Here is a 25,832-nt window from a genome sequence, read left to right on the forward strand (position 1 = left end):
AACCTGAATTTAGTGCTAATGGGAATTTAGAAAGGCTGCAAGCCCAGCAAGGTCACTGTCATATTCAGTATTTGAGAAGAGGGTCTGTAAATGATGGCACAGGCCTTTGAATGGTGGGGAAATACACCCTCTGGTCCCGCACTAGGTATTTTCCACGAGCGAGGGCTCCTTGCTGAACAGGGGGTTTAATGGCAGAGAGACACAGCGCAATGCAAATATTATGCCAAATTCACATCCAAGGGATTGGGAAATGCAAGCTTCTCCTCTTTCCCTTTGCCTTTCCCTGTTACATTTAAAGGGGGAGCTTCACAACATGCCCTGTCTGTGATCAGTAGCTCACGCAAGACAGGGAGCATTCCCCTTTAACAGTTTAACTTGAACTCTGAGAACCTATGCGGAGCTCTCGCCCTTTCAGCTCAATGCTCTTTCGTCTGCAGGAAAGAAAGGCACAGGCACCTTAATTAAGTGTGATCAATGAGCTTACCCCGTGTAAGTTCTTAACGAGGTAGAAGATGGAAGAATATGTTAATCCATAATGAAAGCTGCCATTTTGTCTGCCATATATGGCTTTAGTCATTGAACAAAATGTGTTTGAGTCATGATCTTCAGTCACCCGAGAACAGGAAACTCATTTACTCTAAATAGGACAGCAAGGTAGAATCGTCCATTTTAAAATTCAAAAGAGATCCTCAAATGCATTTTTTGCTGACAGAAAGTTTGCTTAGCATTTCGGCAAAGCCGACGCACAATGGAAGTTGGGTCTCAGGATGATAGGAACGTTGCTACACGAAAGTGAAATCAGAATCGAACTATATGTATAACTTACCAACTTTCTTATTTTGGTCTCAAGCTATTTCCTTGGGAGGGAGTGTAAAATACAGGGAGGTGTTCTTTGGCAGTCTTTCTAAGAAACAAAAACAAATTGGGCTTTTGAAACATTATTATTCATGTGTTTCTGAAAATACTGAAGAATATTCGAATTTGTTCATTAAAATAATGAGATAAATAGGTTTGATATGTTGACAACTTAAACGTGCAATTTTCATTTTCATCAAATTTATGTCTTCATTCTGAGTGTAATAAGGAGCTATTCTGGGATTGATTGGCACTTATTATTAGGAAGGGGAAGGTAAGGTAGAGTTAAGGAGTCTTGGGACTATGACAATCTGTTATGTATGCTCAGGAAAAAAAAAGCTGTCATCATTGGTCTAAGCCTTAAGTAATAGCACTCTGCACAGATTTTTTTTCTGGAGGGATCCATCCAACTCCACGATTCTGTAATTTTATAAACCGATTAAACTATATTCATTGGGGGAACAGCACAGTTACTCCGAATGTTCTGTGTTACTCTCTACAGTTCATACTCTTTTGCCTATTGGGATTTTAAAGATGGTACAATAGTCAGCATCACTGTGACCTCTACCAAGTTCTAAACATTTGAGAAATAAAATAATGGAATAAGGCAGGTGAAGACTAAGCCACGAATGTGGCTCAGACAAATGTATTCCTTCATAGTGAACCTAAAATCTCATCCGGGGCAGCTTGGGACAAAGAATAATGTGGGACCAGGACAGTCCCGCCCCTCACCTCTCCCCTATATTTCTCTCCCCCACAGAGCTTTCCCCTGGGGGGGGGTAGTCAAAGAGAACGCTTATTCTTTATAGACAACAAATTCCAAATGAAAGTGGCTAGCTAACGTGCTCAGATTCTCCTTCCAAGATCATCACATGGGTCACTCCATCTCTCTAGGAATGGAATGATTAAGACCCATAGAGGTACACTGATGTTTTTCTATCTGGAAGGGCACATCTGGATGGAATCATCTTCTGATACTGTCTCTAGTAAGACTATGGCCAGGTTTGTTCTGTGTCAAGGGTTGGGACAGTGAGATCATGACCTGAGCTGAAGTCAGACACTTAACCGAATGAGCCACCCAGGTGCCCCCATGGATGCCATTTTTAACAAAAAGGGGAAAGTAAACCACTGTTGATTCAGGTTCTCTACCTACTTTGGAACAAAAATTCCCAGAGTGGCCATTCACTGGGCTCCTTTTTCCAAACATCTCAAAGCTTGGTCTGTAAAAGCAGTAACTAAGTTACAGGAGGAAGCTTAAATCTGTCCTTTTCTTCTCCAAAGTTTCTTAAGATTTCCTATTTTCTTCCAAGATAGAAGGATTTCTGGAAGAACTCTTACTATGATGTTTTCCACTTTGTATACAATCTTAACTTGAAAATGGAAGAGTGTTGTTTGTGGAAAGTCACAAACAAAGGAAGACAAAACAAAAACCCACTTTCTTAGCTCTCCAGCTGGTGAAGACTAGACCTTGGCAACTTTCTTTGATCTACCATTTTAAAAAGTACTTAATTCTGGAAAAAGTCATAAAGAAAAAATGTTTCATTCCATTTGAATTTAAGAGAAATGTTGGTAAAAAGTGAGAAGGGTACATAAATTTGAAAGTTGATTCAAATTGTTCTCCCAGATTCTCTCCTTCCTCTTACCTTTTTTTTTTAATGTTAATTTATCTTTGAGAGACAGAGATAGAGAGACAGAGCATGAGCAGGGAAGGGGCAGAGAGAGAGGGAGACACAGAATCCGAATCAGGTTCCAGGCTCCGAGCTGTCAGCACAGAGCCCCACGCGGGGCTGGAACTCAGGAACCGTGAGATCATGACCCGAGCGGAAGTCGGAAGCTCAACCAACTGAGCCACCCAGGCTCTCCATCTCCTTCCTCTTACTTTCTTACTTGAAGTGAGAGCTTTATTTCTTTTCATTGAAAGCCGAATCTTAGTTTATAAGAGGCGTGTACTGAAATGCTCATTCATGGTTGTTTCCTCCATTTCTCTCTTCTATCTTTTCCTCCTTTTTGCCCTTTGGTTCCCCTCTGACCAGCTCCATCCAAGTCTAAATTATATAGTTCCTAAATTATTTAGTCATTATCATTTTCCCTCAGTGCCTAGGAGTCTTACAAGTACTCTACAGGTGCTCACCAAGCTTCCTCCAGCCTCAGCCAGGAGAGAAGGACAGTGGATTTTTCTCTCTTCCACCTCATGGACAGGGAAAGCATTGTTCCCATCCAGTCTCCGGAAGAGCGAGGCTACCTCTATGCTCATGCTCATTCTGAGAAAGGTGCAAGGAACTTACTCTAGTTAAAGGTGGGAGAGACAAACTCAGTCTTGTCACCAAGAAGAACTGGTAGTTTCTGTGGAGGTTTCTCTGCACTCAGAACCACGCTCCCTCTATACACACACACACACACACACACACACACACATCCCTGGCCCAAACCTCAGCCCCACTCGGACTCATGATTTAGGACTTGGAAGGTTCTGAGGGAGTATTGTCAACCCTACATCCTCAGGAATGCATCTAGTAATAACTTCCCTGCCCCCAAGGAAGCAAGTCAGGCACAGTTGAACTTGGAAAGTTTTCAAATCAACATGAAGTTTTACCCACAGACGTGACAGATTCTCTGGTCTCAAATCATGCCATTTAAAAAAAAAAATTTGGATTTCTTAATTAGGTAGAGTATGTCATAAATTAATTTGCTTGTTTACAAACGTTATATCAGTTTGCTTAACCATGCTAAAAGATGCTATTCACTAGAAATATCAGTAGGGTAAAGAAACGCTTCTCTTCTGTTTTCATTTTAATGGTTTGGTAGGAAAAGAAAAACCAGTGGCGAGATCTTGAATTACACTCAAACAACAGAAAAAAAAAACTGTTTTCAAGGGAATTCTTAGTAGAAAATGTTGACGTACTGGTTCTCCGTTAAGAAGAATCCACTTACGAAAATATTTTCAATGGTCTATGGAACATCGTTAAACTCAAAAGAATACTCTTGGGTGAAATCAAAGTATCAGATTGCAATGCCTGGCTTCATTTATATGGTTGTCACTGAACTGATCTTCAAATCAATATTTCTACCCAGACAGGAAAGAAGTTACCCTGAGTCATAATACGTTCTTAGGACTTAGTCTCTATTTTCTTATCCAGATGCCATTTCCAAACCTGCTTAGCATAGATAATGACAAAGTCCCTTAGTCATGAGACTTCCTATTACAAACTATGCATGTTGTGGTGACGTGCCAGTTTTAAATCCCTCTTCCAGACTCACTTTGCACTAATTTTGAACTTGAGGCATTTAAAGATGATGCAATTTTGACCACCAATATGGTCTCCACTATACTCAGAACTCAGACACAGTTGTAGAGAGTTTTCCAAGTAGATTATTATAGATCCACCTCCCTGAAGATCCAATATGCTAGGTTAAATCAAAGAATAACAATAGGTAAAAGCATGCATTTTTGCATATATATATACATATATATATATATATATATACACATATATATATATATATTCTTTTCATTTACAAACTGAAACAAAAAGTAACTTGGTTTTGTAGGTCTTTATTGTCTGATGTCTATTCTTTCTCAGTGGTTCCTTCACACTTTGATAAAGTTGTTACAGTTAATGGCAAGATTGTGTAGGCACATATGTATGCTATGGAAATCTGTAGAAGTTTCCCTGGCTGATAAGCTTCAAGGGTAGCATATGGACTAGATAAACAAACTGTACACTGAGATAGATTGGAATGCTGAGCCCCCACTTAAATCTGGGAGCAATGAAATTCTTTTTCTTCTCTCCTAGAGCCAGTCGTAACTTTTCTGCTCCTATTACAACTAGTGGAAACCCTATTCATTCACCCAACATGATATATGTAAGATCAACTGATATATACTGGTGAGAATTTTTCCAAATGCAGGTCTTTCTTGCCGAGCAGGTGTAATAAATTCAGTTTTGTCTTACAGTTGCTTTCACATCCTTATTAACACTTGTTCTGTGAACTGTATTTGTCTGGTCAGACTATGATGTGCTTGTATTTGCCACGCAGACAAAGAGAAAGACATCTTGATTCTGGTTTGCTCTTAAGCCAGTCTCTGAAACCTGTCTGAACCATTGCTCAAGTAGAAATAAATTTTTGTATTTATTTATAAGGTTAATATTCACATGATTGTTGTTATGACTAAATGGATAAAAAGCAGTGCAGAAACACTTTGTAAATTAAAACGTATTTACGAATGCTATGATGATAATAGTAGGTAGATGCATTTCTTATATTTTTCCTTAGATCCTGTTATAAAGACAAAGAAAAATTAACATTGCAGTAAAAGACTTGGTGAAAATAATGATAAATTTAAAAGTCTTACTTATCACTTTTGAAGTCGATGCTGTTTTTTAAGACCCTGAAATTCATTAACTTGAAAAAAGGATGTGCCAAAACAAAAACAAGCAAACAAAAAAAACATAACCTTTGAAAACTATCAATTTAAAATATCGTATTTTTCACTATCTATATTACCAGTCCACGTAATACTAGATATTGGGGTCAATATATAAAAATGCATGTAGGACAGCTCCTAATCTCAAATAATATACAATTGACTTAAGCAGATAAAACCAGTGCACACAAAACAGAGAATAATGTAATACTAAATGCCATGATTCAAGCTAAAATGCAATGTGAGTTTTAATAAACTATTATTAGTAAAGTAATTAGCATTCTTTGGCACTATTTTAAAACAGGAGAATCTCCGGGCGCCTGGGTGGCTCAGCGGGCTAAGCATCTGACCCTTGGTTTCAGCGCAGGTTGTGACCTCACAGTTTGTGAATTCAAGCCCCGCATCGGGCTCTGCACTGGCAGTGTGGAGCCTGCTTGGGATTCTCTCTCTCCCTCTCTCTCTGCCCCTTCCACTCTCTGTCTCTCTCTTTCAAAATAAATAGATAAACTTTAAAAAATGAAATGAAATGAAATGAAATGAAATGAAATGAAATGAAATGAAACAGGAGAACCTCAGTAAGAATGAAAGAAATCCATCATACTAAAAGAAATACGTCATGAATCAGCCTGAAGGTATTATGAGCCTGAAAATATTATCAGTTACATACCATAGGAAATTAGACTCTCACAGTTTGTGTTATAACTATGTTTGTCTCTTAAAAGATCTTTAAAATAGTTCATAAAGTACTCTTTGAGGGAAAAAAAATTGATTTCTTGAACAAAAGAGGCTGATTAAATGAGAAAAAAATATTGAGGATAACAGTATTACATAATCACCTTCCAGTGTATTACCATAGTCTTGTTTCTTGTTTCTTTTTTTTTGTAATTTTTTTAATGTTTATTTATTTTTGAGAGAGAGAGACAGAACATGAGTGGGGGAGGGGCAGAGAGAGAGGAAGACACAGAATCCAAAGCAGGCTCCAGGCTCTAGCTGTCAGCACAGAGTCCGACGCAGGGCTCGAACTCATGAGCTGTGAGATCATGATCTGAGCTGAAGTCGGACGCTCAACCGATTGAACCACACCGGTGCCCACTATTTCCTGTTTCTTAAACCATGTTAAATGCAAATTTCTGGTCATAGAACCTAGAACCGTTCGATCAGAATCGCTGGTGGGTAGGGGAGTGGTTCCCATCTATCTGAATATTTAGCAAGCACCTCAGAGATTCTGACGCAGTTAATCTAGGGAAGACTTAAGAGAAACACACTCTAAGAGGAGAAAGAATTTATAGAGAACATGGCCTCTTATCACTTAAAACATTCTTAATTTACGAGTTAGAAAAAGTGTTTTATTTAGTGGATATAATCAGAAAGCTTACCCAGCTTTTAGACAATATACACATATCTCTCTTTTTTTAATATAATTTATTGTCAAGTTGGCTAATATACAATGTATACAGTGTGCTCTTGGCTTGGGGGGTAGATTCCCGTGATTCATCACTTACGTACAACATCCAGTGCTCATCCCAACAAGAGCCCTCCTCAGTGCCCATCGCCCGTTTTCCCCTCTCCCTGTGCCCACCCCCCATCAACCCTCAGTTTGTTCTCTGTATTTAAGAGTCTCTTATGGTTTGCCTCCCTCTCTGTTTGAAACTATTTTTCCCCTTCCCTTCCCCCATGGTCTTCTGTTACATTTCTCAAATTCCACAGATGAGTGAAAACATATGATATCTGTCCTTCTCTGACTGACTTATTTCACTTAGCACAATACCCTCCAGTTCCATCCATGGTGCTGCAAATGGCAGGATTGCATTCTTTCTCATTGCCAAGTAGTATTCCATTGTATATGTAAACTACACCTTCTTTATCCATTCATCAGGTGATGGACATTTGGGCTCTTTCCATAATTTGGCTATTCTTGAAAGCGCTGCTATAAACGTTGGGGTACAAGTGCCCCTGTAAATCAGCACTCCTGTATGCTTTGGATAAATTCCTAGTAGTGCTATTGCTTGGTTCTTAAACACGAACGTCACACTTGTAGATTTCACCACATTCAGTATCATATGGGCAACCATATGGGTCTATAACAAAATGAAAAGAAAACTTAAAACAACTTAAAGCATGTTTGGAAAATTTAAATTATACTTTTAATTGTTTTAATTTTTTATTGGTTATTTATTTTCGAGAGAGAGAGAGTATGAGCGGAGGGCGGGCAGAGAGAGAGACACACACAGAATCCCAAGCAGACTCCAGGCTCTGAGCTGGCAGCACAGATCCCAACACGGGGCTTGAACCCACAAACTGCGAGGGCATAACCTGAATCACTAGTGGACACTTAACCGACTGAGCCACCCAGCCACCCCTAAATTATACTTTTAAATAATTAATTTATTAAAGGCTATATTTTAAGGGAAATTAGAAAGTACCCAGAACTGAAGGAAAATATTACCTACCGAAATTTGCAGGATATAGCTCAAGCTGTACTTACAGAGAAATTTATAGCCATAAATTCTTACCTTGGAAAAAGAGAACGTTGAAATTTAATGAGCTAATTGTCAAAACTAAGACAAAGAGAAACATAAATTACTGGTCCAAAGAAAATGACAGTAATCAGATGATAAACATAGGAGCAATAATTAAAGAACATAGCAACCACATCATAATGAAGATCAAGACAGCCAAAAATTGGTTTTTTGAAAAGAATACACTAAAATAGACAAAAATGTCTGCTGAAACTGGTCACGACAAAAAGAGACGATACGCGCACAGACAAATATGTTAACAGTGAAAATAGAAGCATAGCACATATAAATCATAGATTAAAATGGTATTGAGAGAATAACATGGATGGCTTTATACCTATGAAATTTTAAAGCTTGGCTAAAATGCATTGTGGAAAAGACTATTAAACAAAACTGGCTAAAGGAGAAACACACAACCTGAACACCTCTATAATATTTAAAGAAATTGAATCAGCAGCTAATAATCTTCGTGCAAAGAAAACCTAGAATTCGGTTGTTTTGTGAACTATGTCATTTTTTTTAAATCATCCAAATAAGAGGAAAAAGGGGAGTACTCTAAAGTTCATTTCATAAGACTAAAATTACCTGCATGCTAAAATTCTATAAGAAAAGCAAATAAAAATTATTTTTATTAAAAATAAGCTAATTCACTCATGTATATAGACTCAGAAATATCTTTTTTTTAAGTTTACTTATTTATTTTTGAGAGAGAGAGACAGAGATGGAGTAGGGAAACAGGGAGAGAAAGAATCCTACATGGGCTCCTCACTGTCAGCATGGAGCCCGATGTGGGGCTTGAACTCGGGAACCATGAGATCGTGACCTGAGCTGAAATCAAGAGTCAGAAGCTTAACCAACTAAGCCACCCAGGCGCCTTCTCAGAAATATCTTTTAGCCAAGTGAATCCAAGCCATATATGTCAAAGTGTAATTGATCATATCAAAGTGCTCTATTTCAGGAATCCAAGGTTAGTTTAACATTAGAAAATTTACTCAATGGCTGAAATGAACAAATCAGGAGACTATAGATGCTGGCAAGGATGTGGAGACACGGGAACCCTCTTGCACTCTTGGTGGGAAGACAAACTGGTGCAGCCACTCTGGAAACCATTATGGAGGTTCCTCAAAAAATTAAGAATGGAACTACCCTATGACCCAGAAATAGCACTGCTAGGAATTTACCCAAGGGATCCAGGAGTGCTGATGCATAGGGGCACTTGTACCCCAATGTTTATAGCAGCACTTTCAACAATAGCCAAATTATGGAAAGAGCTTAAATGTCCATCAACTGACAAATGGATAAAGAAATTGTGGTTTATATACACAATGGAATACTACGTGGCAATGAGAAAGAATGAAATATGGCCATTTGTAGCAACGTGGATGGAACTGGAGAGTGTTATGCTAAGTGAAGTAAGTCATACAGAGAAAGACAGATACCATATGTTTTCGCTCTTATGTGGAGCCTGAGAAACTTACCAGAAGACCATGGGGGAGGGGAAGGGGGAAAAAGAGAGAGAGGGAGGGAGGCAAACCATAAGAGAGTCTTAAAAACTGAGAATAAACTGAGGGTTGATGGGAGGTGGGGGGGGAGGGGAGAGTGGGTGATGGGCATCGAGGAGGGCACCTGTTGGGATGAGCACTGGGTGTTGTCTGGAAACCGATTTGACAATAAATTTCATATTAAAAAAAAGAAAATTTACTCAAATAATTCAGCACATTAATAGATTAAGAGCAAAAACAGATGATATTCTCAATAGATTCGGGAAAAAAATTATTTACTAAAACTCAAAACCTATTTATGATAAACATTTAAACTCTTGGCAAATTAGAAATAGAAGACAATAATTCACTAACAGTTTACAGCAAACATACTTAATGATCAAACGATAGCAATCGGGAACAAGACAGTGATGTCTCATACCATCATTTCCAATGAACGTTGTTCTTGGAGACCCTTGAATTCAGGTCTGCATACATTGTACAAGAGACTTCCAAATGTCACCACAGCCATAGCTCCAGATACCAAGTGTCCCCTAGGGCAGAACTGACAATTCACACACACCTGTCTTCCGTTGGAGCTGTTTTTCATACCACAGCCTCCCAGATAGTAACTCAGGTTTACAAGCATTGAATGGCAAACATCAGTTCAAAAAGATCTCTGTATAATCTGAGCTGAACCAAGTCCTTCTAGAATCGAGGAGACCTGAGGCCTATCATGATTCTTCAACACAAGCCAGGAGGCTATCTGTGGTCACTGATCGAGGTAGAGGCTCATAAAATCCCCACAAGTATAAAATCTGTGAGGTCGAAATGATTCCAGCCGAGGACATTCTTTATTCATTGTGCTTATCTAAGAAACTCCTCAGCAGCCTCTCTCATTTCTCCCTTTCTGATTTCTGAAGAAAAGCAATCCTGTCGTCCTCTAACAAATTACCACAAATATGGTTGATTAAAACAAAAGAAACTTAGATCCAGAAGTCCAAGATCAGTTTCCCTGGGCCAAAATCAAGACGTCGGCAGGGACTTGCTCCCCTCAGAGGCCCGAGGGGAATATTTTTCCTTAGCCTCCAGCCTCTGGTGGCTGCCGTCATTCCCTGCTTGTGCTGTATCGCTTCCATTTTTGCCTCTGTGGTCACATGGCTTCCCATCTTCTGGGTATGTCATTTGCCTCTGCCTGTCTCTTAGAAAGACCCTTGAGATTGAATTTAGGGCCCACCTGGGTAGTCTAGGACTATCTCCTCATGTCAAGATCCTTAATCCTATCTACCAAGATTCCCTTTCTCATATAAGGTAATATTTACACATTCCAGGGATTAGGACAGGATATCTTTGGGTGGCCATTATTTAGCCCAACATCATGAAGAGGAACTGGAGGTCCTGACTAGAAGCCGACTCTGGCAGGGCTCCACTGGGCTTTACCTACGATGGCTACTCTCAAACAGGTGACAATATTAGGTTCTGTCTTTGCAGGCCAAGGAGTGATAATGCCTGTGGCTGCCATCATAGGAATGTGTAACCACAACCTTGCAATTGTTGCCGGAATATATATATATATATATATATATATATATATACACACACATATATGCATATATATACATATACATATATACATATATATATATAAGATACTTATTTTATAAGTATCTTATGTATATATATATATATATACATAAGATACTTATTTTAATTTAACAGCACATCAGTAAACTCAAAATTAAGAGACACTTGCCTTCTGACTAGCACAGAACTTGAAACATAACAAAAGGTTACTAAGTAGGTGTTTAGTTGAGCCCCAAACCATAAAGATATTTGTCAAGGGAGGTTAGATAAGGAGAAAATGGTCCTCGTTTACTTTATTATAGTAAAAACACCAGAAAACAGACCAGAATCTTCGTACTTGAGCAAGGGTTTTTTGGGTGCAAGGGGTAGAGATCTACTACCTGAGGGGTGGGGTTATTCTGAGAATATACATGGAGTACATAATTAGACCCAAAGCAGTTCCTCTTTATCCCTTTCTCAGACCTTGAGCATTTTCCTCCGGCTTTTTTTAAAAATTTTTTATCATTTATTTATTTTTGAGGGAGAAAGAGAGAGAGAAAGAGAGAGAGAATGCAAATGGGGGAGGGGCAGAGAGAGAGGGCGACACACGGCTCGGAATTATCAGCACAGAGCCCCACACGGGGCTGGAACTCACGAACCGTGAGATCATGACCTGAGCTGAAGTCGGTCGCTGAACCAACTGAGCCACCCAGGTGCCCCTGCTCAGTGTGCTTTTCTTCATGACTTCTTCGTGACTTCGGTTTGAGTGGGACCCATGACGGCTACCCCAGTCAGTTTGTCTCTCAATAGCTTTTGGTGATCTCTTTCTGAGTGATTCTACTTCAAAGGACAAAATGTCTGATTTCTCTAGCTTTTTTTGAACTAGAGCTACAATCAGAGATTATGGATTGGCTGACCTTGAAGTCCTCGTCAATTCCCATACAAGGGCAGAGTGGGGAAAGGATTAAGGCAGGGCCATGTGCGAAAAAACATACCACCTGGGGTAGCAGGGGCTATATGAGGGTACGTCTTCCCATCCTAAACTTCAGATACCCTAAAACTATATCAACTACCGTCTCCTTTTGGAAATCTGGATCATTAAAATTCAAATGGCTCCTTATAAAGCCAGCATATTGTAAAGGTTAGAAATCTTAAAAAGCAAAATATACCATCTGGTTGTTATATTATAGGCATTTACTGGGGAATGGATTTTTTAAATATAAATATGCTCAAAATCTAATGTCACACTCACAGTATATCACTATTCTCTCTCTCCATCTCTTCGTTTCCAAACCTTCAACAGATTTACTAAAATTTCTCTTACCGTAACCTTACCTTCCAACTTCTCTTTATATCCCCTCCTCTAGTCTCACCGACCTCCTGGATTAAAAGGGTAGCTGAGCCTTGTGGGGCTTCGCCACCAAAAAAGGGCCACTCCTTGTCCCTTACCTAGCCATTTCTAAGATGCCTCACTTTCTGCTTTGTGGGAAGACTATTCTGAAGACTGAAGAAGTGAGAAAAAAACCAGAAACCAGTAGAGAGTTAAAAATCCCAAACCAGACCAGCACCAAAGAAGTTGCCATCTAGTTCCTGAAAACCGTGACGTCAATTGTAGTGAAGATATACTTAGTGACATCCAGCTTTGCACGTTGAGTCCCACTATGGACTGAGAACGGCGCAAGGCACCGCGTGAGGGCCGGACAGCCCTTGAACTTAGCAATTAAAAGAGACCTGGACCAAGTGACCACAATCTAAATTTCAGGCAGAAAAAGAGGTTTGAACCTAATGCAATAACAGCTAGAAGGATCTGGAAACATCGTCCTGGGTATTCGGGAAAGGTTTCCCCGAGCTGGTATCACGTTTAGTATATGAAGGATGTGGAAGAATTCCCCAGACAGACAAAGGAGAAGGGGGCAATTGCGGTACCTAAATATGCACAGAAGTATCAATTTGTATAAATATACCGAAGCCTACTGGTTCAGAACACAGCGGCTGGAATTTTCTGGATGCATGACAAGAGAAGGAAGGGTAGGGAGGAAGACAAGAAGCATAACCTGAAGCCACAGGGTGCAGGACGTGGATGGTCGGCCAAAGAATCTAGATTTACCTCTAAGTCACTGGAAGACCTGGAAAGGTTTGAGACAGAAGGAAACGATGATACAATTTGGGTTTGGCAAGGCAAGTGCAAGAGTAGATTAAAATGGGGAACGGTCTTCTGGTGGGAACTCATTTGGGACACCTTCACAACAATCCAAGTGAAGACGTAGGGAGGCCTGAAACAAGGCTCAGAAATGATTGGCATTGGGAAGGGGGTGGGGGGACATGTCAAAGGTGGAGTCAGCTGGAGTGTTCACACTGAGTAGGGAAAGGAAAAGAATCAGCCATCTTCGACAAGGCTTTGACCCTGGCTTGCTGGCTTGATTCAAAAGTGTAGACAAGGCTGTTTTTTAAATTTATTTATTTATTTAGTTAGTTAGTTAGTTAGTTATATTCAGAGAGAGAGAGAGAGAGAGAGCATATGAGCAGGGGAAAGGCAGAGAGAGAGGGAGAGAGAAAATCCCAAGCAGGCTCCATGCTGTCAGCACAGAACTTGACGTGGGGCTCCGTCTCAAGACGTGTGAAATCATGACCTGAGCGGAAATAGAGAGTCACTTACCTGACTGAGCCACCCAGCCCCTCCACGGATAATGCTATTAACGGAACTGCTCATGGAAGAAAGAACGGAGTTGAAAAGAGGTATAGAAAATTTGCGTTGAGAAAGGGGCCGGATGGGGTGGGTGGGGGTACAGGAAAGTACCAATGGTGAACTTCAAGGATTGGGTAGCATTTAAATCAGGCAAAACAACTCAGTGAGTATACTAAGAAACACTGACTTGTATACTTTAAATGGGTGAGTTGTATGGTACTGGTATCCCCATAAAGCTGTTACAAAAAAGGGGCGCCTGGTGGCTCAGTCGGTTGAGCGTCCGACTTCGGCTCGGGTCATGGTCTCGTGGCTTGTGGGTTCGAGCCCCACATCGGGCTCTGGGCGGACAGCTCCGAGCCTGGAGCCTGCCTGCTTCGGATTCTGCGTCTCCTTCTGTCTCTGCCCCACCCCTCCACTCACACTCTGACTCTCTCTCCCTCAAAAATAAATAAACATTAAAAAAAAAAAATCTGTTACAAAAAAAAGGTCAGGCCTGGGAGAAAGAATTTCCAAAATGGCAGAACAAAGGTAACAAGTTCAGGGAATAGAAGGTAAATATCCTTCAGATTTTTGTTTACTTTTCTTATTCTCTTATTTTTTATTCTTGTTTTATCATTCCTTGTTCTACTTCCAATCTCAAGTTGCCTGTTTTGCAATCCCCACCAAAGAGGGCCTGCAATTTCTTTCAAATGTTCCAAATTCTGATGATGCCGAGTCAGTAGTAAATTCACATATGCTAGCAGTAAATTCACAGATTCGCATTTCTCATAAAGGGAACTTGTGACTAGAGAGAAATTGTAATTTTTATTCGATGGAGCATGTGCAGAATGTCACAAGAATTTAATGCACTATCATAAAGTGAAGTGTTTTATTTACTGGATTTTTGTAAATGATTTTTAAAAACCACATTCGGAGGACCTTAAGAATGAAGCTTTTATTTGGGTAAACCGTAACCATACATAAATACCAAAATGCCTGTTGAGAAGAACTTTTTTATGTCCAATAAATGCATAATTCTGAATGTTTTTATACCAGTAATAAAGTATTTGGTATGCTTACTGACAGGTGAGGGACCCATGTGTGATTTCAAAATCATGTGATATATTTATACATGCTACAGGGTGACGGCCATGAATTTTCTATTAAAAAAAGAATGAGATTAACACCAAAATAGAACTATAATTTAAAATGGGGCAGGGAGGGGCACGACAAGAAGCCAATTCAGTGATCTTGTTAAAATGTAGGTCAGGTCATGATTATGTTGTCTCTTCTGCTCAAAACCCTCCCAAACCTTCCCATCTCATCCAGAATAAAGGGGGCCCTCCTGTGGCCTGTAAGGCCCCAGTCTCCCTGGACTTTCCTCACCCCTTACCTTCCTGTCCTGGGCTCCAGTTCTCTGTCCCCATGTGACATGCTCCTGGGTCTCTGGCTCTCCATGGGTCTTGAAGAACATACCTCTCCTGCCATATAGTCCTGGCCCTTTTTAAAAAAAAATTTTTTTTAATGTTTATTTATTTTTGAGAGAGAGAGACTGAGAGAACACAAGTAGGGAAGGGGCAGAGAGAGAGGGAGACACAGAATCCGAAGCAGGCTCCAGGCTCCGAGCTGTCAGCACAGAGCCCGACGCGGGGCTCGAACTCACATACTGTGAGATCATGACCTGAGCCGAAGTTGGACGCTCAACCGGCTGAGCCACCCAGGTGCCCCCAAACCAGTATGAATCTTAAGTACTGAAAATGATATGCATCCTCTAAAGGAAACAAGTATATGCAAGCATGTTTTTAGCCCAGCTTATGGGTTCACTGCTGTTAACATCTGCTTATGTATCAGGTATCTATAAGAAGCTAACTCATCCAGTAAGGCTGAAATGCTATGTAAACTTCTATATCAAAATAATTTTTTAGGAAAACAATCTTAGTGAAGTCTCCTGAATTCTTTTGCATGTGTATATATGCTTTCTGTAAATATATTTTTATGTTTATTCCTATGTGTTATACTTTTTGTTTTTTTGTTTATTTATTTATTTTTTAAATATGAAATTTATTCTCAAATTGGTTTCTATACAGCACCCAGTGCTCATCTCAACAGGTGCCCTCCTCAGTACCCATCACCCACCCTCCCCACCCTCCCACCCCCCATCAACCCTCAGTTTAGTCTCAGTTTTTAAGAGTCTCTTATGGTTTGCCTCCCTCCCTCTCTAACCTCTTTTTTTTCTTCCCCTCCCCCCATGGTCTTCTGTTAAGTTTCTCAGGATCCACATAAGAGTGAAACCATATGGTATCTGTCTTTCTCTGTTATGACTTATTTCACTTAGCATAACACTCTCCAGTTCCATCCACGTTGCTACAAAAGGCCATATTTCATTCTTTTTCATTGTCATGTAGTATTTCATTGTGTATATAAACCACAACTTCTTTATCCATTCACCAGTTGATGGACATTTAGGCTCTTTCCATAATTTGGCTATTGTTGAGAGTGCTGCTATAAACATTGGGGTACAAGTACCCCTACGCATCAGCACTCCTGTAACAGTGTGGAGGTTCCTCAACAAATTAAAAATAGATCTACCCTATGACCCAGCAATAGCACTGCTAGGAATTTACCCATGTGTTATGCTTTCCGTATTGCTTGATTGTTAACTCTGGGTGCAGAGAATATTTATCTTTTTTTCTTGGTGTTGTTTTCACAAGTTTTACCAAATAGATTAGACAGCCCATGCTGTGTGGTGCTGAATGTTTGAAAGCACATAAAGACGAGGCTAAGGAAGCACCATATAATACGAACACTGTTGGCATAGTCCCCAGACTATCCGTTTGATTTTCTCACACTTGTTCTGTCCAGGGCTAACTCTTCATAGAGCTTCGCTCTGATTAAATAAATAAAAATTAATTGGAAATCTTTGGCATTTATGCCGTCTGAGAAAATAACGCTCATGAGATATCAGAAAACCCCCACATGCACATTTTAATAAGAGCCTCCATTTCCCAGCCCAAAGAACATCTGGTTCATTGGGGGACATATATCATGATGTTAAGAACATGAAGTGGCTAAAGCCGAAGAGAATGAAGTTCAGGGGAAAGTGTATTCAGCGTTATTGGAAATGTGTTTTATTGCAGAACAGTAAAGATTTATGACTGAGTCAGGAGGATTAGCAGTACAGTTTTCCCATTCTCTTTAATAAATAAATTATGTTAATAACAGCTTTAAAAAACATCAGCAAGGTACACTATAATTTTTAAGTTACATAATAAATAGTGACTAGAAACATTACTAAACCAATTAAAATTTATATTTAAAATTCCCCACTAAATTTATCTATAATGATTTTTAGGGGTCTGTGAGGGTTTCCATCTTGCTGACCTGAAATTAATTACCGTTTAATGTGTTTTAGAGACACATGTTCAAATTTTTTAAATGTTTTCTTTTTTAATGTTTATTTATTTTTGAGAGAGACAGAGACAGAATGCGAGTGGGTTAGGGGCAGAGAGAGAGGGAGACACAGAATCCGAAGCAGGCTCCAGGCTCTGAGCTGTCAGCACAGAGCTCGATGCGGGGCTCCAACTCACGACCTGTGAGATCATGACCTGAGCCGAAATCGGACGCTCCACCGACTGAGCCACCCAGGCGCCCCTTAAAATTTTATACAGATTATTAACCCATGTGACGTATTCTGCAGTCCACTTGAAAGGCATATCGAAAGTAAGAGGAACTAACAAAGAGTAGAAGTCTGCTGTGCATTCTTTCACGTCCTGAATCTAATAGAGTGTAAATATCACTCATTTAGAAAGTCGTTCTTCGAGGATCCTTTCTCTGAGCCTAAATACAAGAGATTCGTAATGTTATAAAGACGAAGTTAAGCAGCCAATATCAGGGTGATTAGCTAACTGTCCATCATGGAAAACAGACTTTTCGAAGAGAGTGTAATGGAAGAAATATCTCAGGATTTATAGCAACCGTTTGGACATCCAATTTCATAATATTATTTCCCTCTTCATGAGTTTGAAGAACCTGGATGGAATTCTAGGGGATTCTCAGAGCCCTGGGGTTAGCGTGGGGCCAACAAGCGAGTTTTTCAGAGGCAGGTCCTACTGTGCCTTCTACCCAGGTGAGCTCTGTAAACACCATCTGTAGGTTCCTCTGTCTTTAAATAAGTCCATTTGCTTCTTTCGGGGAGGTATATAATGTAAGACATTCACAGAAATGGGGTATAAATCATAGGCAATGCTCTTCCAACAATTCTACATTTAGATAAGTATATTATCTTACAGCGACATTCAAATTAGAAAGCCTAGAACTTCTGGGAAAAAAAACATGCTAAGCCCCCAAATATAAATACCCCAGCAATAAATCACCTCTTCCACAACTTTTCTCCCAACTTCTCAGCCCCTGTCGGACTATAGCTTGTCTCCAACTGACAGCCATCATGGTTTGTTAACCAGGAAGAAGCATCTGAGAAGCAAATATGGAGACAACCCTCTGAGGCTCGTTTGGGGATGTTTCCATTGACTCTCTGTGGCCCAGATGTGAGTTCTTACTTCCAGATCCTCCTCCAATATTATTCCTGCCCTATACTACGCTTTCTGGCCTTTTGGAAACAGGGCCAACTTTACAGAGTTAGTAGACGGAGTATATCCCGCCCCTTGGAGGATGTTGGGCTGGCTCCCTCTCCAGAAATGCTTCTCTTTATCCACTTAAGACAACTGACATTTCACCATAAAAGAAAACTTCACACCTTTGGGTTTCCAAACCAGAGAAACACCAATGGAAGGCTAAATGTTTCCATTCTTAGAAGTCTGATGGAAGCAAGGAATAACTCGTATGTTTAAAGACCAAGTTGCCAGCCTTCCCATTTAACAAGGAAGGGTCCAAGTGTCACTTGGTTAACTTTTTCCCAAATTTCCATTAACATACTGAGTTATTTTTTTTTTTTTAACATTTATTTATTTTTGAGACAGAGAGAGACAGAGCATGAACGGGGGAGGGGCAGAGAGAGAGGGAGACACAGAATCCGAAGCAGGCTCCAGGCTCTGAGCCGTCAACCCAGAGCCCGATGCGGGGCTCGAACTCACGGACTGCGAGATCGTGACCTGAGTTGAAGTCGGACGTTTAACCGACTGAGCCACCCAGGCGCCCCTGAGTTATTTTTTTTAAATATTTTAAAAAAACATATAAAAGTTTACATCTGCATTGTAGACTAAAAATTACAGAAAATGATATGCCAAGAGTCTAGGGCAAATTCTTGCTAACTACTGCGTTAAGAGCACTCCACTGAGAAAAAGAATCATGGGTCACCCCACACTGATACCGATACAATGCGACTGCGATGAAGGAATTAGGAAAACATTCTGATTTCTGCTACATCGTTCATTTCAACTTCCATCCCCACCACCCACCAGAGACTGAAACTTCCAGAGAAAAAAAACACAGCTTGCATCTTTAAGGCCAAAAACAAAACAAAACAAAACAAACAAACAAAAAACTAAAGAAAAAAAGACATTACAGACAAGAGAAGAGAGAAATGACAGAAGCCTAACTCACCTTCTGCCAAAGAGGGAAGTTTATTGGCTCAGATATCTACTCTGTGGAAAGGGCAGAGGTGAAGCTGGTCTTGGAGAAAGCCAAATACTACATCCGAGTATCTCTCCTCCCCCACCCCCCACCCGCCCACCCTCCTTCTCTCCTTTTCCTCTTTAACTCACCTTCCTTCCCCCCTTCCTGTCTCCTTGGCTCCAGACCCTCTCTCTGTCTCTTTCTCCATCGTTCCTTTTTTCTTTCGAAGTGCTGCACCCTCCACGTAGGAAGGGGACAGGCTACCAGCAGCCCTGTACTCCTACCTGATGGCTCTAACAGCAGAAGGAAAAGGAGTCTTCCCCGCCAGCTCCATTTTAATCTTGAGGGACACTGAGAGGCATGGCTTGGGCTACATGCCCATCTCCGTGACGGGAGAGAGAGTAACGTGAGCAACATGGCCTGAGTCAGATGTCCCTGTTACCAAGGTTGGGGGTGAGAGCACAGGAGGAGGTCAAAGGAAGGGAGAAATGTTTTCGAAGAAAAGGTGAAAAAATAACACCTGTGCTTACTGCACATGCTTGCAAACCATCGGAACATTTGTTAGGTCAGTATTAGCTTTCTCTCCAGGTATGGATTTGTTTTGTTTTGTTTTGTTTTGTTTTGTTTTGTTTTTTTACAAATTTATTTTGGTATCATTAAAGCACATTAAACGTCATGTATTAAAATGTACAAGTTGATCAGTTTTGACACGTATACACCCTTGAAATCATCACCGCAATCAAGGTAACGGACATTTCCATCACCACCACATGGCCTCATGTTTCTTCGCAATTTATCCTTCTCTATTCCCCTTACTGAAGCCGCCACAGACCTGCCTGCCATTACTGCAGATGAGTTAGCATGTTCTAGAACTTTGCCTAAAATGAATCATGCAGTAAAGGATCTTTTTTTTTTTTTCGCCCTGATTTCTCTCACTCAAGATAATGTGTTTGAGAATCATCAGTGTTTTGTGTACACAAATAGTTTGCTTCTTCTCATGACTGACTTGAGTACGGATGTATTATAATTTGTTTATCCATTCCACAGTTGAGGAATCTTTGGGCTGTTTTCAGTTAAGACTATTACAAATGAAGCCATTATGAATATAATATATTTTTTGGAAAGCTTTGCTTTCCTTGTTAATTACTAAAAGTTGAATGACTAGGTCATATGGTTGGTATATCTTTAACTCTTTAAGAAACTTGCAAAATTTATCCAATGTATTTGTACCATTTTACTTTCCCCTCAGCAGTATATGCGAGTTCCAGTTCCTCCACATCCTCACCAACACTTGGTATGATCAGTCTTTTAACTTTTAGCCATTCTGCTGAGTGTATGGTGGTATGCCATGTTTTTCTGCATTTACCTCATGATCAATGATGGTGAGGATCTTTTGACATATACGTTGTCCATTTGTGGACTGTACATTCAAATCTTTTTATTTTATTTATTTATTTTTTTATTTTTTTTAACGTTTATTTATCTTTGAGACAGAGAGAGATAGAGCATGAACAGGGTTGGGGCAGAGGGAGAGGGAGACACAGAATCCAAAACAGGCTCCAGGCTCTGAGCCGTCAGCCCAGAGCCCGACGCAGGGCTCGAACTCACGGACCGCGAGATCATGACCTGAGCTGAAGTCGGCCGCCCAACCGACCAAGCCACCCAGGCGTCCCTCAAATCTTTTTAAATTGAGTTGTCATTCGTTGCTAGAGATCTTTATATGTCCTTGTTATAAGTTCTTTGCCTAACGCACATGTTGTAAACGTTTTCTCCCAGTCTGTGAATAGCTGAGATCTAATGCAAAAAAATAAGTCCTTGGTGTTTATATGCAATTTCCAGCACAGAGCACCTTTGGAATTTCCTGAATGATAGAAATGTCTTTTTCTGTTTTTAAGTATAGTCCACACACAATATTGTATTAGTTTCAGGTGTACAACACAGTGATTCAACAACTGTATACATTATGTTACCACAACTGTAGCTACTGTCTGTCATCATGTGCTATTATAATACTATCAACTATATTCCCTATGAGGTACGTACTTTTCATCCTGTGACTTATTCAGAACTATCTTTTGTTATTCATAAGAAGCCTCCCTCAGCCACTTTTGAATATATGCTAATGAAGGGACTTAGGTTAGGGCCACTAAAAGCCTCAGAATGGAATTGATCACAAGAAAGACTAAGTGATTAGATGATTGGAATTGTAAGCCCCACCCACCTATCTGAGGGAAGGGTCACCTGGAGATTGAGCTCTCTAAAAATTCCTGAACAAGGACATTTGGGAAACTTCCCAACTGGTGATTATATCCATGCACTTGGAGGGTGGCCTGCCCCAATTTCACGAGGTCAGAAGCTTCTGCACTTTGGATCCTTCCAGACCTTACTTTATATATGTTTTTATCTGGCTATCCATTTGTATCTTCCATAATAAACTAGTAAACATAAGTAAAGTGTCTTTCTGGTTCTATGAGCCATTCTAGAAAATTATCAAACCCTAGGAAGGAGTCATGGGACCTCTCAACTTATAGCCAGGGGGCCAGAAGTATGGGAGGTCTCAGAAATGCAGCTGGCATCCGACATAAGGGACAGTCCTGTAAGACTTTAAGTTGTGGGGTCTGTGCTAACTCTGAGTGGTTAGTGTCAGAACTGAACTGAATTGTTGAACACCCGATTGGGTGTCTGGAAAATCAGAGAACTGGTCGTTTGTGTCGAAAAACACCCCAAATTTGCCTTTTCGTTTTTTTAATGATGTCTTTCAAAGAACAAAGTTTTTATTTTGCTATAGTCCAATTTATCAATTCTTTCTTTTGTTTTTCATGTTTTTGGTGATCTAACACATTTTTGCCTGTTCTAAAATCTCAAAGATTTTTTTTTAACCTATGTTTTCTTCTGTGGATCTCAGAGTTTTAAAATTTGTATTTAACTCTAAAATCTATCTTGAGTTAATTTTTGTTTATGATGTGAGGAGTTGAGGATTTTTTTTTTTTCCATACAAGTCCACAGTTAGCTCACCACTATTTGTTTACAAGTCTTACCTTTTCTACATTTAATTTTCTTGGAAGCTTTGCCTAAAATCTACATTTATATGTGTGGATTTATTCACAGCACATGAAAGTAATAAGTACCCCAGCATACCTCCTACATTCCAGACACACTATTTATTCTGTTCCACTGATCTGTATGTTCACCTTTTCACTAATACAAATGTTTCAATTCTGTAAAATCAAATAGGGTGAGCCTTACTTGTGAGATTATTTTGGAGGTTCTACTAGGGGAGAGCAGCTTCTTGTATACCCTTGACCAAAGAATGAACGGTCTTTCTCTATGGGGGAAGGTCATCCTCTCCCACCTAGAGTGCATCTTTGGAAGGAATACACATGGAATGGTGAGGGAGGAAAGGGACCCCTGCCTAGCCAGCCAGATCAGCCAGATCAACCCTGGAGATCAATGGAGTGATAAATGTTGCAGCCAGATGGCCCTCACGTCTGAGTAAGCCCTACTTGTGAGAGATTAATTACCTCTTTAAAATTGTTTCGTCTATCACAGGTCTATTGCATTTTAATACATATTTTTAAATTAGTTTTTAAAATTCATGAAAAAAAGTCAACTGGAATATGGATTAGGACTGTATCAGATTGATAGATCACTTTGGGGAAACTTGCATTTTCACAATATTGAGTCTTCTAATCCATGAACATTGTCTATATGTCACTCTATTTATTTAGGTCATTTTTAATTCGTCTATGCAATGTTTTGTAGCTTACAGTGTGGAGGTCTTAAACTTCTTTTGTTATTTATTCCTATGTATCTGTATCAGTCCGAGTTTTACATATATATGCATTTTTAACAGGAACTTGATCTAGTGCAATCATGGGACTCTCTAAGCCTGCCGTCTTTGTGTTTAATGCTGGAACAGAGCAGATAATTCTGAATGGAAGATAGATGTAAAGTGAGGAACAGCAAAGACAAACTGAAACCCATAACTATAAGCCGAAACTTATGTGTATGAGTTGCCTGGAATCCAAGAGCACACCCTGGACCTTTATCCGTTCTCACCTCCACCGTGACAAATCGCATGTCCTACAAGAGAAGCCGACACCCTAAACCATGGAGATGAGCACACGTGTCTCAGCAATAGAAAAGCTGAAGGAGGATTTAAGGGTAAGTGGAGGACATACAGGCCCAGGTGTTGCCCCACACCAAGGAGGTGAGCCAGCAGGTGAACACCAACACGAGTGAGCTGCAGAAGCAGTTGCTTCGACCTCTGAAGCAAATACACAAAAAGGCTGCTTCTTCACTTCTGCATTCCAAATCTTGCACGAAAATACGACGGCGGTTCACCTGCACCAGAAATATTCAGGAAAGGGAACTCCAGGGAACACTTCATCCCAGATGAGTGTGACACATTACAAAACCACACCAATTATCTCCTTATCAACTTGCCACCCATACCTATCTCTTCAAACCACGCTTAACGTCCAAATGGAAATAATAGTAAAATCACATTGCCACTAAACATGAGGCAAAGAGTAAATACAGTGTAAGACTTTCCCCCCAAATGGATGCAAAGATGTGTTGGTGTCTCCGGTTAAATCATCTTCTTCCAGATGATTTACTCTCCTCATTTGACATTTTGTAATTTAAATACTGAGGTAAAATATAAACGACTATTAATATATCTCATGTTAACAAGGAGACTGGAAAAGTCGCAGAAAACAAAAATGTTGGTTAATATAAGCCTTCATATCAAGATAAGAAAATACTCAACTATTACAGTACTTAGTTCTCTAAATGTTCACATGATAATGGCTGGTAATTATAACTAAATTATTCTGCCACCCATTCAAAATTCCCTTTGCCTTCAGAAAGTGCAACAGTTGGTAATGGTTGGGCACTCTTGAGTGACTCAAACCTTCATTCCTGAATGCTCGAGTTATTAGCAATTCTTCCTGAATTGGGTTTTTGTAGTTTCCAATGACTTTAATCTCAGGACTTGAAAGTACTAAGAAATGCCCCCAAGGGATCTCCTACATTCCAGGCATACTGTTGCCTACCCCCACTGTGGGGTAGTTACCCAATTGTTCCTTAATGATCGTGATCAATCATCCCAGCCAATATGGTAAGGACTTTCTTCGCCTGGTGGTTCACTGGGTGAAGCATCTCAAAGTGGCCAGGCGACAGTCTTAATTTTCAGTTGAGTGGAATTATTGTTCTCACTCGTGGAAGACTGATCCTTTTGGAATAAGATTTCCAGACAGACAGAGTCTAAAGATGAAGACAGAGGAAGCACAACTTTTTCTTGTAGATCACCAGGAGTCAGAGTAAGGCATTTCCAATCCCACATTCCTGGATGCCTGCATCCCGAGTTTGGGGGACACTATTGATTTGAAGTACATACTGCATCCTGGAGGAAGTTTTCCTACCTCTCCAAGGTCCTCAAAAGGCCAGGGAATAGCCAGGATTAAAGCTGACTGGTCTCGACAGAAGAGGTCATCTCATCTACCTGATCATTAAAATTCTCCTCGGCTGACATCACTCTTTAGTAAGCATTCACGTGGAACGCAAATAGATTCACATTCTTCACCCATTCCGTCAGATCTACCCACTTTCCCCATCCCCTGATGGCTAGCATTTGCACTACCCTGATTGTGAAAGCCTCTTTAAATTGTGTGTGCCAAGCACCTCACTTGTCTCAGTCACTCTAGTCCTGGCCCAGGTTCATATCTCCACATCCAAATTGCTTAAAAGACTAAGAGAATTCTATTTTCGAACTTCGACTGTCTATTTTTTTTTTTTTTTTTTTTTTTTTAGGAATTGAGGAAAATGGAAAAGATGCCAGAAGACCAAGGAGGTATAACTATTTACCAGTTCATAAACCATTCACTCATGAATCCCTTTATACAACATCAATAGCATGCCAGGCTGGGCAGTTTGGACTTTATGCTGAGGACAGTAGGGAGTCGTTGAAGAGATTTAAGCTTATGGGAAAAGGCTGATGTCATTAGATTTATAGTATTCATAGAAGTCTCTATGATTGCAGTGTTGACCATGGGAAAAAAGGGGAAGGGACTGGAAATAGGGAGGACACATTTTCTACCTGAATGAGCTTAAGAGAAGTGGTATCCATTATACCTCAGTAAAGCTTATAAGAAAAGAAAGAGTTTTCCGTTTTTCTCAAGCTAACCTAGGGGAGTGGCAGGGGGTGAGGGTATTGGAGTGGGAGCCAAAGAGAAGTTTCAAGGATGAGATAATACCAGCAGAGTCTTAGAAAAATAGGTAGAGGGGTGTCTGGGTGGCTCAGTCAATTGAGCATCTCACTTTTGATTTAGGCTTAGGTCATGATCTCACAGTTTGTGGGGTTGAGCCCCACATCGGGCTCTGCACTGACAGTGTGGAGCCTGCTTGGGACTCTCTCTCTCTCTTTCTCTGCACCCCTCCAACCCCCACTTGCAGGTGCTTCATCCCTTTCTCCCTGTCTCAAAATAAACAAACTTTAAAAATAAAAAAAGAAAGAAAAATGTATAGATAACTAATCGATTAGAAAAGAGGAAGGTGCATTCTAGGTAAAGAGCAACCTGATGATAGAGGGTCTAGTTGAAGAAGCAGCAGAGTACGACAAAGGCCGAAACCAAATCTCAGGGAACATCAACCCCTAGGGAAGAAGCGACTTTTTTCATCAAACCATGGGAAATTCCAGTGCATTCAGTGGAACTTACATATATGTCTCAGTACTAAGAGTTCTATTTCCT

General features: G+C 40.2%; 1 long non-coding RNA gene across 1 annotated transcript; it reads left to right on the forward strand.

The window, feature by feature from the left end:
- Window positions 1–396: 396 nt before the first annotated feature.
- Window positions 397–24,961, forward strand: LOC128775310 (uncharacterized). Its single transcript, XR_008419943.1, has 3 exons — window positions 397–489; window positions 23,000–23,244; window positions 24,895–24,961. It is a non-coding gene; the product is annotated as an uncharacterized LOC128775310 (long non-coding RNA).
- The last annotated feature ends 871 nt before the right edge of the window (window positions 24,962–25,832 follow it).

Source organism: Panthera pardus, unplaced genomic scaffold (genome assembly GCF_024362965.1).
Source record: "Panthera pardus isolate Hobbes unplaced genomic scaffold, ASM2436296v1 HiC_scaffold_7, whole genome shotgun sequence".
NCBI lineage: Eukaryota > Metazoa > Chordata > Mammalia > Carnivora > Felidae > Panthera > Panthera pardus.